Consider the following 15,305-nt stretch of genomic DNA (forward strand, 5'->3'; position numbering starts at 1 on the left):
GTTCCACAGTCTTGCTATTGTGAACTGTGCTGCTATGAACATCGATGTAGCAGTGTCCCTGTAGCATGCTCTTTTTAGGTCTTTAGGAAATAGACCAAGAAGGGGAATAGCTGGGTCAAATGGTGGCTCCATTCCCAGCTTTCCAAGAAATCTCCATACTGCTTTCCAAATTGGCTGCACCAATCTGCAGTCCCACCAGCAATGTACAAGTGTACCCTTTTCCCCACATCCTCGCCAGCACTTGTTGTTGTTTGACTTCATAATGGCTGCCAATCTTACTGGAGTGAGATGGTATCTTAGGGTGGTTTTGATTTGCATTTCTCTGACAGCTAGAGATGTTGAGCATTTTTTCATGTACTTGTTGATTGACTGTATGTCCTCCTCTGAGAAGTGTCTGTTCAGGTCCTTGGCCCATTTGTTGATTGGGTTGTTTGTTCTCTTATTGTCTAATTTTTTGATTTCTTTGTATACTCTGGATATTAGGGCTCTATCTGAAGTGTGAGGAGTAAAGATTTGTTCCCAGGATGTAGGCTCCCTATTTACCTCTCTTATTGTTTCTTTTGCTGAGAAAAAACTTTTTAGTTTGAGTAAGTCCCATTTGTTGATTCTAGTTATTAACTTTTGTGCTATGGGTGTCCTATTGAGGAATTTGGAGCCCGACCCCACCGAATGTAGATCGTAGCCAACTTTTTCTTCTATCAGACGGCGCATCTCTGATTTGATATCAAGCTCCTTGATCCATTTTGAATTCACTTTTGTGCATGGCGAGAGAAAGGGATTCAGTTTCATTTTGTTGCATATGGATTTCCAGTTTTCCCAGCACCATTTGTTGAAGATGCTATCCTTCCTCCATTGCATGCTTTTAGCCCCTTTATCAAATATAAGATAGTTGTAGTTTTGTGGATTGGTTTCTGTGTCCTCTATTCTGTACCATTGGTCCACCCGCCTGTTTTGGTACCAGTACCATGCTGTTTTTGTTACTATTGCTCTGTAGTATAGTTTGAAGTCTGGTATCGCTATACCGCCTGATTCACACTTCTTGCTTAGCGTTGTTTTTGCTATTCTGGGTCTTTTATTTTTCCATATGAATTTCATGATTGCTTTCTCTATTTCTACAAGAAATGCCATTGGGATTTTGATTGGCATTGCATTAAACCTATAGAGAACTTTTGGTAATATCGCCATTTTGATGATGTTAGTTCTGCCTATCCATGAACAGGGTATATTTTTCCATCTTCTAAGATCTTCTTCTATTTCTCTCTTTAGGGTTCTGTAGTTTTCATTGTATAAGTCTTTCACCTCTTTTGTTAGGTTGATTCCCAAGTATTTTATTTTTTTTGAAGATATTTTGAATGGAGTGGTTGTCCTCATTTCCATTTCAGAGGATTTGTCGCTGATATACAGGAATGCCTTTGATTTATGCGTGTTGATTTTAAATCCTGCCACTTTGCTGAATTCATTTATTAGCTCTAATAGTTTCTTTGTAGAGCCTTTTGGGTCTGCTAGATATAGAATCATATCATCTGCAAATAGTGATAATTTAATTTCTTCTTTTCCTATTTTTATGCCTTTAATTTCTTTCGTCTGTCTAATTGCTCTGGCCAGTGTTTCGAGAACTATGTTGAAGAGAAGTGGAGAGAGAGGGCATCCCTGTCTTGTTCCAGATTTTAGAGGGAATGCCTTCAGTTTTTCTCCATTCAGAATGATGCTAGCCTGAGGCTTAGCATAGATTGCTTTTACAATATTGAGGTATGTTCCTGTTATCCCTAGTTTTTCTAGAGTTTTGAACATAAAGGGATGCTGTACTTTGTCGAATGCTTTTTCCGCATCTATCGAGATGATCATATGGTTCTTATTTTTAAGTCTATTGATGTGGTGAATAACATTTATTGATTTCCGTATATTGAACCAGCCTTGCATCCCAGGGATAAATCCTACTTGATCATGGTGTACAATTTTTTTTATATGTTTTTGTATCCGATTCGCCAGAATTTTATTGAGGATTTTTGCATCTAGGTTCATTAGAGATATTGGTCTGTAATTTTCTTTCTTTGAAGTGTCTTTGTCTGGTTTAGGTATCAGGGTGATGTTGGCCTCATAGAATGAATTTGGAAGTTCTCCCTCCTTTTCTATTTCCTGAAGTAGCTTGAAAAGTATTGGTATTAGTTCTTCTTTAAAGGTTTTGTAAAATTCTGCTGTATACCCATCCGGACCTGGGCTTTTCTTAGTTGGTAGTCTTTTTATGGTTTCTTCTATTTCCTCAATTGGTATTGGTCTGTTTCGGTTTTCTATATCCTCCTGACTCAATCTGGGCAGATCATATGACTTAAGAAATTTATCTATGCCTTCACTATCTTCTAATTTATTGGAGTATAAGGATTCAAAATAGTTTTTGATTATCTTCTGTATTTCTGAAGTGTCTGTTGTGATATTGCCTTTTTCATCCCGTATGCTAGTAATTTGAGTTCTCTCTCTTCTTCTCTTCGCTAGCATGGCTAAGGGTCTGTCGATTTTGTTTATTTTTTCAAAGAACCAACTTTTAGTTTTGTCAATTTTTTCAATTGTTTCTTTTGTTTGGATTTCATTAATTTCAGCTCTGATTTTAATTATTTCTTGCATTCTACTTCTTTTGCTGTTGTTTTGCTCTTCTTTTTCAAGGATTTTGAGATGAAGTATGAGATCATTTATTTGTTGGTTTTTTCTTTTTTTAAGGAATGAACTCCAAGCAATGAATTTTCCTCTTAGAACTGCTTTCAATGTGTCCCATAGATTCCGATATGTTGTGTCTGTGTTTTCATTTATCTCTAAGAATTTTTTAATTTCCTCCTTGATGTCTTCTATAACCCATTGATCATTCAGTAACCTATTGTTCATTCTCCAATTGATGTATGCTTTTTCCTTCCTTCTTTTATCGTTGATTTTCAGTTTCATTCCATTATGATCAGATAAGATGCATGGTATTATCTCTACTCCTTTATATTGTCTAAGAGTTTCCCTGTGACATAATATATGATCTATTTTTGAGAAGGATCCATGTGCTGCTGAGAAAAAAGTGTAACTGCTTGATGTTGGGTGGTATACTCTATATATGTCAATTAGGTCTAGGTTATTAATAGTGTTATTGAGTTCTATAGTTTCCTTATTCAACTTTTGTTTGGAAGATCTGTCCAGTGGCGAGAGAGGTGTGTTGAAGTCTCCCATGATTATGGTGTGGTGGTCTATTAGACTCTTGAACTTGAGAAGAGTTTGTTTGACGAACATAGCTGCACCATTGTTTGGGGCATAAATATTTATGATTGTTATGTCTTGTTGGTGTATGGTTCCCTTAAGCATTATGTAGTGTCCCTCTTTATCTCTTTTGATTAACTTTGGCTTGAAATCTATTTTATTTGATATGAGTATGGACACGCCTGCTTGTTTCCGAAGTCCATATGAGTGATATGATTTTTCCCAACCTTTCACCTTCAGCCTATGTATGTCTTTTCCTATCAAATGCGTCTCCTGTAGGCAGCATATTGTTGGGTCTTGTTTTGTGATCCATTCTACTAGCCTGTGTCTCTTAATTGGTGAGTTTAAGCCATTAACATTTAGGGTTATTATTGAGATATGGGTTGTTCTTCCAGCCATATTTGTTTATTTCTGTTACTAAACATTGTTTGTTTTCCTCTTTGATTATTCCCCCCCCCCTTTACTGTCCTACCTCCCACTGTTGGTTTTCATTGTTATTTTCCATTTCCTCTTCCTGTAATACTTTGGCGAGGATGTTTTGAAGAGACGGTTTTCTAGCTGCGAATTCTTTAAACTTTTGTTTATCGTGGAAGGTTTTAATTTCATTCTCCATCCTGAAGCTTAATTTCGCTGGATACACAATTCTTGGTTGGAACCCATTTTCTTTCAGTGTTTGAAATATGTTATTCCAGGATCTTCTAGCTTTCAGAGTCTGTGTTGAAAGATCAGCTGTTATCCTGATTGGCTTGCCCCTAAATGTAATCTGCTTCCTTTCTCTTGTAGCTTTTAAAATTCTCTCCTTATTCTGTATGTTGGGCATCTTCATTATAATGTGTCTAGGTGTGGATCTCTTATGATTTTGCACATTCGGCGTCCTGTAGGCTTCTAGGATTTGGGATTCTGTCTCATTCTTCAAGTCTGGGAAGTTTTCTTGTATTATTTCATTGAATAGACTGCTCATTCCTTTGGTTTGGAGCTCTGTACCTTCCTGTATCCCAATGACTCTTAAGTTTGGTCTCTTAATGTTATCCCATATTTCTTGGATGTTCTGCTCATGGTTTCTTAACAGTCTTGCTGAGCTGTCTATGTTCTTTTCCAGTTGAAATACTTTGTCTTCATTGTCTGATGTTCTATCTTCTAAGTGTTCTACTCTGTTGGTAGTATTCTCCATTGAGTTTTTAAGTTGGTTTATTGCTTCCTGCATTTCTAGGATTTCTGATTGCTTGTTTTTTATAACCTCTATCTCCCTGTATAGTTGATCCTTTGCTTCCTGGATTTGTTTGCGTAATTCGTTGTCGAAGTGATCTTTCATTGTCTGATTTTGCTGTTTAATGTCTTCCTTGATACTCCAGATCATCTGAAGCATGTATATCCTGAATTCTTTATCTGACATTCCATCTGCTGCAGCTGTTACCTCTTCTAAAGTTGCGTTGACCTGCATTGCTTGTGGTCCTTTCTTTCCTTGTCTTTTCATACTGTTTGGGTATCTTTCCTGCAGGTGCGGGCGGCGGCTCTGCTCTCTCCTTATTCCAATTGGGGTGTCGTGGCTACCACGCCGGCAGGTCACTGGGCCTGTTCTGGGAGCTGGCGGCGGCTCTGTTCTGCCCCTACTCCAATTGGGGTGACGAGTGTACCACGCCGGCAGGCCACCGGGCCTGATCCGCCGGTCGGTTGCAGGTTTGCCTACCCTGCAGGCTCGGGGGGCAGCTCTACTCTGCCCCTACTCCAAATGGGGTGACGTGTCTGTCGTACCAGCAGGCCACTGGGCCTGTCCCGCTGGTCGGTCGCAGATCTGCCTACCTTTTGGGCACGGGTGGAGGCTCTGCTCTGCCCCTACTCCAATTGGGGTGTCGTGACTACCCCGCCTGCAGGACGCTGGGTCTGTTCCTGGCAAGGGAGGCGACTCTGCTCTGTCACTACTCCAATTAGGGTGGTGTTTGTACCACGCCGGCAGGCTCCTGGGCCTGATCCGCCGGTCTGTTGTAGGTCTGCCTACCTTGAAGGCGCGGGAGGCGGATCTGCCCTGCCCCTCCTACCACGCCTGCGGACCCCTGGGCCTGATCTGCAGGTTGATCACTGGTCTGCTCACCCTACGGGCACGGGTGGCGGTTCCGCTCCACCCCCACTCCAATTGGGGTCACGTGACCACCACACCGGCAGGGCCTGATCCGGGCGTGGGAGAAGGATCTGCTCTGCCCCTACTCGAGTTGGGGTGACGTGTGTACCACACTGGCAGGCCACTGGGCCTGACCCGCCAGGCTGTCACAGGTCTGTTTACCTTGCAAGCGCGAAGGGCGGCTCTGCCCTGCCCCTCCTACCACGCCAATGTACTACTGGGTCCTGGGTCTGCCCACCTGGCGGGTGTGGGTGGCGGCTCCGCTCCGCCCCCTCTCCAATTGGGGTCACGCGGTCACCACGCTGGCGAGCCGCTGGGCCTGCTCCGGGGGCTGGCGGCGGCCCGGCTCCTTCCCTCTGGCTCGAGGACAAATTGAGGAGACTCGGGTGACTGAGCCTCACCCCCCTTACCAGGAGACCAACTGCTTATGTCACCGCTGGTATTGATGAAGATCTCTCCTCCACCGCTTTCTGCTGACATCAGATCTCTGCCATGTTGGTATCCTATGCGAATGGCAGCATTTCGTTCCCCTTGCCGGGCAACCCAAGCAATGGGTGAGTCCTGACCAGCCCTCAGCAGGACCCGGACCGAGACGCAGTTTCCGCGGGCTCCTAGCCCCGGTCCAGGGAAGTTCCGGGAGCCGGAACTCGGCCGCTCCGTGCTCGGTGTAAGCTCCTATAAGTGTAAGCTCCAAGAAGCAGCCTCCGCGGGCTCCGCAGCCCTGAGCCAGGGTGGTTCCGGGACGGTTCCGGGAGCCGGAACTCGGCCGCTCCGTGCTCGGTGTAAGCTCCTATAAGTGTAAGCTCCAAGAAGCAGTCCCTGCGGGCTCAGTTCCGGGAGCCGGAATTCGGCTTCTTGGTGCTTGGTGTTTGCTCTGATAGGAGCAGGGTCCAAGAAGCAGCCTCCGCAGGCTCCGCAGCCCTGAGCCAGGGCGGTTCCGGGACGGTTCCGGGAGCCGGAACTCGGCCGCCCTGCGCTCGGTGTTCACTCCGATAAGATCAGATTTTAAGAAGCCCCCAGGCACTGAACCCTAGCAATCTGTCTGCCAGCCACAGGCGAATTGCAGCCTGAAATTACCTGTTCTATGGCTGAATGAGCTGCGGTCAGTCAAAAACAGGTGTGGTGACGTCAGTTTACCAACATGGTGGCTGCTGGCCTCCTCTGTGGTCTGACCGGTGTGGAGAACCGAGATGGACCGCTTCCTTCCCCCGTCTCGAACCCAGAATTCAGCCCTGAGTGCGGTGCTTGCGCGTCTGGCAGAAACTGCAGCGCTGTAACCCTGCGTCTCTATCCCAGCGCGCGTTGCAGACTCTAGCCGCGGGGCGATTTGCTGAATAAGCAGTGTTACCCTCCATGCGACAAACCTCTCGCGTTTGAGTCCCCGTAGCCGATCCTCGTGCGATGGAAATCCTTCCTCCAGGTTCCGGCGCACCCCACTATTGCTGGAAATTCCTAACAAGATATCCTTTAGCCGTCCTGACTTGTCATACTCCCACACAGTGAAGCAGCACACGGGGGTAATGCACTCCCCTCGCCGCCATCTTAGTAAAGTCATCATAGCCTTCTTAATGTCATAGAGCAAGGCATTTCTCACATGTTTGTGGTGATGCTGGTGTACCAAACACACCTAATGCTCTGCAAATCATATAAAAGTACAGCATTTACCATTATGTATAGTATATAATACTTGAAATGATAATAAATGACTATGTTAGTAGTTTATGTAGTTACTGTTGCTAAAGTTTGGATGTTGTATGTTTCCCAAAGTCATAAAATTGAATCAGAATACCAAGGGAATGACATGTACATAGTAAGGAGAGGAAGTCTAGGAACCAGTATGGGGCCTTCTAGGCATAGAGATCAGGCAATGAGAAGGAATCAGCAAAGGATATTGAAAAGGTGAAGTCAGACAGGAAGGTGAAAAATCAGGAAGGGTGTGGGATTCTGGAAACCAAGGAAGTAAAGCATGTCAAGGAGAAGAGAAGATGTGACTGATTATATTGAGTGAGATCAGAACTAAGAATTGATCATTGAATTTAGGAGTGTTGTTAATCAGCTTTCTGTTGCTATGAAAAATACCTGACACGAATCAACTTTAAAGGAGGAATAGTTCATTTTGGTTTATGGCTTTGGAGGTATCAGTCCCTGGTCAGTCGGCTCCATTGTTTTAGGGCCTGCAGTGAGGCAGTACATCATGGCAGAAGCATGTGATGAAGTAATTCTGCTCACCTCCTGGTATCCAGGAAGCAGAGATGGGGAAAGGAAGAGATTGAGATTCCGAATATCCCCTTCAAGAGCACACCCCCAGTGACCTCACTTCCTTGCTCTGGGCCCTACCTCCTAACTTCCACCACTTCCCAATAGTGCTATAGACTGTTGACCAAGCTTTTAGTTTATGAACCTCTGCATACATTTAAAATCGAAATCATAATGAGTATGAAGCTTCTTGGTCCCTTTGTAAGAGCAGTCTCAGGAACATTGTGGGGAAGAACTATGAGGATGGAATGCCAAACAAGCCAAACCAGCACCTAGAAAATAAATCGATAAAGCAGACAAAAGAATCCTTCGGTAAAAGAATAATTACCTCTTCAATCAACAACTTCTACAAATATTTAGTGTTTATCTTGTATGTGCTAAGTTCCAAAAATTAATTGACAATTCAGCAATGAAGGAATCAAAGTTCCTGAACTTATGGAACATATATTGAGTCAATAACTAACTAACTAACTAAATATATATCATGTCAGTTGATGACAAGTACTTTAAAAAAATACAGAATGGGAAGAAGATGACAATGAGGGTCAGGTCAGGGAGGCCAGTTACTTTAGTATGATAATCATCAGTGCCTCTTGGGTTTTGAGTAGAAATTTTTGACATCAGGATTGGGATCTTTAAAAAGACTAGTTTAAAATACACACACACACACACACACACATACACACACACACAAACAAATCCAGACAATTATATATGGTATAATTAATTATATTTGGCACAAAAAAACCACAGTTACAGGTGACATATTTTTAGTATAAGGAAATATGGAACACTACACATGGTATTATATCACCCAAATTTAAAACCTACATGAGATGCATGATTTTTTAGAAAAGAAGACAAAGTGACTTGACTTAAAAACTAATTCCAAATGAAAATTTGGTGGTAGAGAAAGTTTTCATGATCAAAATTTAAAATATGATAACCACCAAAAGAGGATTAATATAACACCAAAGTACCAAAATTGACTTAAAAACTAATTCCACATGAAAACTTGGTGGTAGAGAAAGTTTTCATGATCAAAATTTAAAATATGATAATCACCAAAAGAGGATTAATATAACACCGTCGGGCTGTGGATGTAGCTCAGTGCCAGAGTGCATGCTTAGCATAAGCAAGACCCTAGTTCAATCCCTAACACCAAAAAGAAACAAAAAACAGAAACAAAAATATCATTTCACATGTGTAACATCATTTAAACATGACAAAAGACAGTATAACCAAAGTTCAAAGAAGAACTAGAAAAATATATATATATTTTACATATACAAACCAAGGTATTAATAATCAGAATATGTAAATAACTTCTAAAATCAAGGAAAAATAAAAGGAACATCACCAGTATGTAAAGATATATTTTACAGAAGATGAAATTTTAAAAAATTGAAAAAGATGTTCAACATCACTAGTAATCAGAAAATTGCAAATTCAAGTGATAACATTTTTTCATTCATCAGATTGGCCAAATGTATAAAGGTTGGTGAGGATGTGGAAAAACTCCTATATACACTGTTGGTTAGGGAATAAAGAGGTAAAGCCTTTTTGAATAGCAATTTATCTTGGGTTTTGAAATTAAACTTGCATATATTCTTCAACACAGAAGTTACACTTTTACACTATCCATAGCAGAGCAGTACTTACCTGTGTTCAGAGGCATGTATGAGGATGGTAATCGCTGCCTTATTCCTCTTGGAAGTGACCTAAATATCTCACAGTAAACTCTGGTGTGTTCATACTATGGAACACTGTGCCACTGAGCAAAAGCCATAAGTAAGGCCAAATATGTCCAACATACACTACCAGTGAAGAAGGCAAGTTGCTGATGGAATATGATACTATCTATGCTTTAAAAAAATCAACAGGAGCCAGGCACGGGGACACATGCCTGTAATTCCAGTAACTAGGAAGCTGAGTCAGGAGCATCACAAGTTAAACCAACCTCAGCAAATGAACAAAATCCTCAGCAACTTAGTAAGACCCTGTCTCAAAAAAAATTAACAGGAAAGAAACACGAAACTGTATATCTATCTAGCTAGCTATCACTGTGTGTTTGTGTGGGGGTGTGTTTGTGTGTGTGTGTGTAAATACACAGAACAAAGTCTAGAAGGACACATTCCAGGCTTTGTTCTGTACATTTCTGTACATTCCAATCCAATGACATGGTCTAATTTTGGTGAGAGGGGAAAGAATTGCAGGGGAATGAAAGTGAAGTTTTTGGGTTTTTAAGTAAGGAGAAGGTATCCCTCAATCATGTGTTTATTTAAACACACACACACACATACACACACTTTTAAAATTTTTTTCCTATATTTTTTCATAACCAGAAAAAACTTAACTAAAATGATTTCCATTCTGAAATTATTCTTAATGCCATTTGGCTCAGCCAACAGAATGGTCCAGGCCTATCCGTGTCCTGGCCCAGGCCCAGCCTTCTCCCTTGGCAGCCAACAAGGCGTTCTTGCCAGAGCCATCCCAACTGCTGCTCTGTGGCTGCCAGCATCACCTTGGCTACCTGCAGAGACACTCCTGCCACTGCCTCACCAGTGGGGATGGCTCTGTCCCTATCAGGTTGCAATGCTGATTAATATAAGATGAGCAGAGAGGCAAAGGGGAGAAAAATGCAAAGGGCCATGTCTTCCAAAGGAGAAGTCCCACTTCCTCATTAAAGATGCCAGGCCCCATGTCACATCTTTCTGATTAATCTGGCTTTTGCAATTTTTCTCCCTGGAGGTAATTTAAGGTAAGTCCTCCAGCTGGGTCAAAGGACAGTCAAATTCAGTGTTTAGTTGCATGTCCCTTTCCACCTATACAGGTTCCAAATCACACTGGGCACCTAGTTTTTCTCCCAAGTGTGGCTTCTCTGCAGAAGCATATGGACGGTTGTGTCACTGTCCTCCTGCTTCCTTTTAATGTGTTCTAAAGTCTTTACCCTGGTTCCCTACATAGGTTCTACCACGGCCTCTCTCTTGTTCAAGGGAAGTCCATATGTCCTCAAATGGTGGCAAGGATTTAGATTTGGTATCCCCTTTTCAGATACCTTGCTGGGACCTTCACACGCTGCACATTCCCTTTAGCTGCTTTATTTGAAGAACAGAAAGAAAAACACCATATGATGTCATTCATAATATGTGGAATCTAAAAAAGCTGATCTCATGGGAATAGAGAGTAGAATGCTTGGCACCAGAGGCCTGGGAAGGTAGGGGAGACAGGGAATGGGGAGATTGGTCCATGGCCACAAAGTCACAGCTGGATGGGAGGCATCATTTCTGATGTTATATTTCACAGAAGGGTCATTATAGTTAATATATTGTATCATATATTTCAAAATAGCTGTAAGAATTTTGAATGTTCTTGCCATAAAGAAATGATTGTTGTTTGAGGTGCTGGGATGAACTAAATATCCTGATTCAATCATTGTACAATGTATACATATATCAAAATACAGCATTGTACCCCATTGACACATATAATTATTTCAGTTAAAAAGTTTATAAAATGAAGGATTAAAAAAGAATTGTGGGGCTGGGGCTGTAGCTCAGAGTGCTTGCCTAGCATGTGTGAGGCACTGGGTTTGATCCTAAGCACCTCATAAAAATAAACAAATAAAATAAAGGCATTCTGTCCATCTACAACTACCAAAAAAAAAAAAAAAGAAAAGAAAGAAAGAAAAAGAATTGTGGCCTGAGTCTTGTATCACTCTATTTTGCTGTTAATCCTCCTTTCCATGTCCAGACTGTATAGTTTATGTGTGCATGTGTTTGCGAGTTGTGTATGCATGCTAATCAGTAATGCTGCTGTTAATCTCAGTTATTACAAAGTAATATTTTCTGTAAGCCTTTTAAGTGGGTATGAATGATAGTATATTAGTTTCTTTAGAAAAATAAAATCAGATAAGAGGAAGTAATTCTGGTTGTATTTTATAAGAAATAAAAATTAGACCTAGGAGGACTCCCAACTATTATTTATGACTTACCCTCTAAATTTTCTCTGAAATAAATTGAAATTCCAGATTTTTAACATCACTTTAGGATGTCCAGTTTCTTCTACACACAGAGATGGAGGGACTTTTTTTTTTTTTTTTACTCAGCAAGGAAATTTTATTTTCCTTTTTCTTAAGGGAAAATATTTTCATTTTCCCTTTCATTAATTTTTATGGTTGGTAAAGATTTTCAGATTAGCCAAAAAAAAAAAAAAAAGTTTTCACTAAGTAAAATACTGAATCAGAACCATCTGAAAATATCTTCCTGGCCAGGAAGATACTGGAACCAACCCCAGGAAGTTTCTGACCTTAGAAAAAAAAAAAAAAAAAAACCTGGTCAGCCAGGAAAGGACACCTGCAGAACCCAGGCCTCCCTTTCTGCTCTTTTTTCTGACAGGCTGGAAGTGGAGTCACCGTTTGTTTGTTGAATATGCTCTTTTTGTTTCTTGTAACCATGGTGTCTCATTTAATGGAGTGCTTCTTAGGTCAAGCTATTGCTGAGCCAATATTTATCATTTTAGAAATTTCCATGAGTCATAAATGAAACCCGCTGCACCTTCTATGGGTGCTTCTTTCCTAGAGTTGTTGCAAATGAAAAAGAAAAAAAAAAAGTGAACCTAGAATCCAACACTTTGCTTTTATCACAACTAAAATACACTTTCTCTCCTGCTTAGGAGATCCTTCTCTGACATTTCAGAGGTATGTCACCTGCCACCAAAAGTACCCTTCCTGCCTAACAGCCCAGAACTCTCTGTTGAGGGCCAGGCCTGGGATGGGCAAGAAGATTGGTGAGGAGGAAGTGACTCACTGGAAAGAACAGTTTCCTGAAGGATCAAGAATAAAAATGAGCAAGTGATTCCTAACACCTCCAGCATGGAAAGTTTTACAAGGGGGACCATCTCTTAATGACTGGTCCCAAATTTATTTCTCTCTTTCTCCTACCACCACCTTAAAGAAAAAAAAAAAATAGGAGCAGGGCTGATTGCAGGATGTGACTGTTGGCCTTATTTACATGTGAGAGTGTGAGAAGCTAATGCTATTTGGTCCCTTTGTAACAATCAGTTCCCTTTCCCTGAGTATGGATAGTCTATAGTATAGACCATTATAGTAATTAATTGATTTTGCTGTAAAAAACATGCTTTGAGTCTAGAGCCCAATATTAGAATTTATGAACAAAAATTCAAGTGCTTTAGTGTGGTTAGAATAGGATACTCACATGCTGGGTATAAAACTCTGAAACTCCCTAACTCAGGGTTCAGGGAATTGATTGATGACAGCAAAAGCTGTGCCCTCTGAACCTGGCTGCAGCTAAATAAAACTGTTTCCTGCTATCTTGTAAAAAAAAAAAAAAAAAAAAAAGAATAGGATACTCTACAATTTGCTAAGGTTTTGCTAAGTACTCAATAAATCTTTGTGTTTGGCAGGGTGCTGGGGGAAGAACGGAGGGCATCATACATGCTAGGCACATGCTCTACTACTGGCTCTCTTCCAGTCTCAATAAATCTTCTGTAGAGTATCACATCTTAGAGCCAAAGAGGTTAAACTCATCAACACCTTTAGTTTCCAGGTGAGGACATGGAAGTCCAGAGAGGTACATCTTGCAGATGTCAATGCCTGGCAAGACTAGAACTGTGACATCCAGACTCATACACCTCATTAAGGGATTACTGATAGAAATATTAGAGGTTTAGTGGTAAAACAAAACATGTATATTAAAAGGCATTCAGATTTCATATCATGGCCATAGTTCTTTGATTCTGTTTCTGATGGAGTTGTCCTTGACTGAGTTCCCTCATGGGGAAGAACTGGGTTTCTTCGACTGAAACATCGTTTGGCATTTCTCCTCCATGTCCAGAAACAGAAAAAATTGGAAGTAAGTCAGATCAGCTCCCCCACCCACAAAGAAAACAAACAAAATGAACTACACATTCATTTCTATATCTATCTTACACATCTTAGTTCAGGGAGTCTAATTTTTTGGTAGGAATATGTGGTGTTCCCTTAGTGACCATCTCATCTGTATTTGTATTGGCAAACACAAGTGAGAAAGTTTGTCAATAATAACACTTGTTTCCCTCCTCTGTGGATTCATTCTTCATTAAAGATTCGGTGACATCTCCCTGGTCAGATCTATCCCACCAGTTAAGATCTTGAGAATTCCCAAGGGAACTCTGGACAAGTTTATCTTGGCATTGATCTATTTTCACTTGTGATCTCCCTGTGGCAGGGCCCATGATTTATTCATCTTGTATTCCAGGTCATTAGCATGGCCACAGCAGGCACACTGTAGGACCTCAGTAAACATCTGTCAAATCTAACTGAAAAAATTTCAAAAGGGCATTTCATTATGAATGTAAACAAGATACTCAGTTTTTGCTTCCAAACACAAGCTTTCTTGATTTATTGCGGTAGTGGTGAATGAAGCCAGGGACGCGCTACCACTGAGCTATGTTCCTAGTCCTTTTTAAGTTTTATTTTGAGACAGCATCTCATTAAGTTGCCCAGGCTGACCACCAACTTTCAATCCTCCTGCATCAGCCTCAGCCTCCTGTGTCACTAGGATTACAAGTGTGCACCACTATGCCTTGCCAAGCTTTTATTTTTTAACACTTAGCTCTTCTGTTTCATAGGAGAAATCTGGGTGGTATTTTAATAGATAATGGAGTAATTAAAAGAATCATTTTTAAAAAACTCTTATTTTTAAAAAGACCAGACTGCTCAAATACCTATGTGGTTAGTATGTATTAGACTGAACCACGAGAAACTCCTGTTTTTGTAGGTCACAGGTAGTTGACTATTATCAATAGAAAATTGTTCAACCTAACATAATAAAAAATAACATAACTACAAATACCTTGTTTAACACTGAGGCCATAGTGTAGTTTGTTTTGTTTTTTAAATTAATCACCTAATCTCCTCACCATGGTCTCTATAGCTGTATATGATAGCCTCACAGCCTCACCCAGATCTACATACCCTGATTCCTCAGGCCCCAGCTACAGTCTTCCTTCTGTTCTTTGAACACACCAAGCTAATTTCCTCCATCTAGAATGTTTCCCCAGACCTTTATGTGGCTGTGTTCGTCCTAAAATTTAAGTTTCAGATAAAAATACTACCTTTTCAGAAAATGTCTCTGAAAGAAATATTTGTTTCAAAAGTAAACTTCTCTGAGCACCAATTTAATTAGCACCCTTTCACCCTCAGTTACCCTCTCTCACATTCTCACATCATCCAGTTTTATTGTCAACAGAGCGCTTCTCATTCACAACCCCATGCTTTTGTGCTTAATTGTGTGTGAGCCTCTGGCACACTAAGATTAAGCTCCAGGATAGATAGCAAGAAACTTATCTATTTTATTCATGGCTCTGAACAGAGTATGCACAAAACAAATATTTAAATAATGAATTCCATAGTTAATTTTTTAAAAGTAGCAGAATCATGGTTATTATTTCTTCAAATATTTCCTTCCTTGTTTTACTAATCCTATTATCTGGAATCCTTTGTACAATTAACCTTTTTCCCTCTATCTTCCATGCCTTGAACTTTTCTCTAAATTGTTTTCATCTCTCATTTTTTCCCATTTTTGGGGGTGTTGGGGATCCAACCCAGGGCCTTGCATATGTTACGCAAATGTTCTACTAACTGAACTATATCCTCCGCCCCCTCTTTGCATTTATTTATCCCTTCTTGATACCTTCCAGGTTA

At 40.8% G+C, this 15,305-nt stretch overlaps 1 protein-coding gene across 2 annotated transcripts in view; it reads right to left on the reverse strand.

The window, feature by feature from the left end:
• Bfsp1 (beaded filament structural protein 1) overlaps positions 1-15,305 on the reverse strand; it is a 71,686-nt gene that overhangs the window by 50,150 nt on the left and 6,231 nt on the right. The window lies entirely within an intron of this gene.

Source organism: Marmota monax, unplaced genomic scaffold (genome assembly GCF_021218885.2).
Source record: "Marmota monax isolate L192 unplaced genomic scaffold, Marmota_monax_Labrador192_F-V1.1 WCK01_AAM20220418_F8-fsc00005, whole genome shotgun sequence".
Taxonomy (NCBI): Eukaryota; Metazoa; Chordata; class Mammalia; order Rodentia; family Sciuridae; genus Marmota; species Marmota monax.